The following is a 2,500-nucleotide window of genomic DNA, read 5'->3' on the forward strand; positions in this document are numbered from 1 at the left end:
AGAATAGGTTGAGGTCGTTTCGACCCCAATGCCTCTAATCATTCGCTTTACCGGATGAGACTCGTATGCAACGAGCGCCAGCTATCCTGAGGGAAACTTCGGAGGGAACCAGCTACTAGATGGTTCGATTAGTCTTTCGCCCCTATACCCAGTTCCGACGATCGATTTGCACGTCAGAATCGCTACGGACCTCCATCAGGGTTTCCCCTGACTTCGTCCTGACCAGGCATAGTTCACCATCTTTCGGGTCCCAGCGTGTACGCTCTTGGTGCGCCTCCTCTCGCAATGAGAATGAGGCGCCCCGGGAATGCGGGTCAGTCATGGAGACCGACCATCTTCCCTTAGTTCACATAAAGTGAACCGTTACTTTCATTGCGCCTTTAGGTTTAGTGATTCCCAATGACTCGCGCACACGCTAGACTCCTTGGTCCGTGTTTCAAGACGGGTCCTGAAAGTACCCAAAGCAATAGCGTCGCTGATCGGCGTTTCAAGAGGTCTGTCCAAGAACACCGCGGCGAACAGTCGCAAACGGACGGAATCGGCACTAGGTCCGATCGCCATCACAATTCACATACTTGCCACGGGCCGGACGCGAACTAAGTCGCGGCCTCCCGCCATCAGTAAACCGTCGAGCGAGCTGTTCGGAAACCCAGTGTCCGTAAACATCGGAAAATCCGAGCTCACGGGCTACACTCGAGACCGTAGAACAGCACCCAACGGATCGCGACGACCTACTAGGGGAGAAGTGCACGCGTCCGAAGCCGGAGATGAACCGAAGGGAACAGCCAACGCGAACGTCGCCGTTTCCACAGTCAGTAAATCCCAACAACAGGCGCGAATGAATCTCCCCATTCGACCTTTCGGGTTTCTCAGGTTTACCCCTGAACGGTTTCACGTACTCTTGAACTCTCTCTTCAAAGTTCTTTTCAACTTTCCCTCACGGTACTTGTTCGCTATCGGTCTCGTGGTTATATTTAGCCTTAGATGGAGTTTACCACCCACTTAGGGCTGCACTCTCAAGCAACCCGACTCTAAGAAGAGATCCTCTAGCAAGCCGCAGCGGTCGCTACGGGCCTGGCACCCTCTATGGGCGATGGCCCCATTCAAGATGGACTTGAACGCGCCGCGAACTCGCCAGATAATGGATCCTTCCAAACACCACATCTCCCGGCGACCGGTTACGATCGCGGGATTCAGTGCTGGGCTAATCCCTGTTCGCTCGCCGCTACTAAGGGAATCCTAGTTAGTTTCTTTTCCTCCGCTTAATAATATGCTTAAATTCAGCGGGTAGTCTCACCTGTCCTGAGGTCGTATGTTCAAATCATCGAAACGTTCCGAAACTAACCTTTGGCGGCTCATAAAATCACGTACCTTACGCGAGGGAGTTAGCCTACTCAAAGGCGTCTATTATCTCCTGCTCCGTATGGCGGATCATGCGAATCCAAGCAAAGTGCTTCGGTGTTTCGGGGGTGCGCTCATGAAAGCTCATCCGCAACGCGCGACAACTGGCACATTAAAGCGATCGGACGTCGTTCAGATTTCTCGGACACGACGATCGCATGTCTACAGTCATGGGCGCAGATCGAGCAATACCACGACACCACAATATATGCTTTCGCAATTCAAGACGGCGCGTTACGAAAACAACTCCTCATCATTCCAACACACGAGGCGTCGAAACGACAGAACGTTGATCGTCACGCGGCAAACCGTCCAACTCGCCCAAATGACCTTCGGTACAGGATCAACGTTAGACGACCTTTACGTCGTCACTTCGTCAAGCCATAACGTCTGGCCGGGCAGTCTTTGTAATGGAACCGACCCTCAGTCAGGAGTGGTCCGAGGACAGTGTCCGAGGACCGCAATGTGCGTTCGAAATGTCGATGTTCATGTGTCCTGCAGTTCGCATGTTGACGCGCAATTAGCTGCGTTCTTCATCGACCCACGAGCCAAGTGATCCACCGTTCAGGGTAATCTTTTATGTTCGATTTCTCGGTACTAGTCGCAATGGACTTTCCCTCGAAATACGAGACGCCAACTGCGAACCTCCTCGAGAATGACATTCCAATGACTGAGACGACCCACTGAAGGGTCAATACGTCAGTCGATCGGCGCAAAATCTTCGGTTCAACTAGTTTGCGTACTAATCTAGTGACAATTATCGTAAAAAATTCGGACGGAGACAAACGTCGCAGACAATCCCGAAAGAGCATAAAAACGCTAATGTAACGGGCGTCGCACAACGTCGACGTCTTCGTCCCTGGAATAGATCGTCCTACCGAAGTCCGTAGACAACGGTAACGACTGATCGATTTCGGGCGAGAATCTTTAAAACCTGCAGCCGGCTCCTCGTTCCGTGCCAAACACGAAACTTCGCCCAGCCACGAACGCGGCAATCCAAGCGCTTCGAATCCTTATTCCGAGCACATCACGAGACTTCGCCCAACTACGAACGTCAGCATAAGCAGCCGGCTCCTCGTTCCATCAAGGAACTTCGCCC

General features: G+C 52.5%; 2 non-coding genes across 2 annotated transcripts in view; both read right to left on the reverse strand.

Annotated features, from left to right (window-relative positions):
* The window catches only part of LOC123688032, a 4,012-nt gene extending 2,701 nt beyond the window's left edge, over nucleotides 1-1,311 (reverse strand). Inside the window, exon 1 of the ribosomal RNA XR_006749731.1 lies at nucleotides 1-1,311. This exon is cut by the window's left edge and continues 2,701 nt beyond it. This is a non-coding gene — a ribosomal RNA (large subunit ribosomal RNA).
* A 507-nt stretch (nucleotides 1,312-1,818) lies between these two features.
* Nucleotides 1,819-1,973, reverse strand: LOC123686783. The gene has a single exon (XR_006748543.1). It is a non-coding gene; the product is annotated as a 5.8S ribosomal RNA (ribosomal RNA).
* Between the last annotated feature and the right edge of the window lie 527 nt (nucleotides 1,974-2,500).

Source organism: Harmonia axyridis, chromosome X (genome assembly GCF_914767665.1).
Source record: "Harmonia axyridis chromosome X, icHarAxyr1.1, whole genome shotgun sequence".
NCBI lineage: Eukaryota > Metazoa > Arthropoda > Insecta > Coleoptera > Coccinellidae > Harmonia > Harmonia axyridis.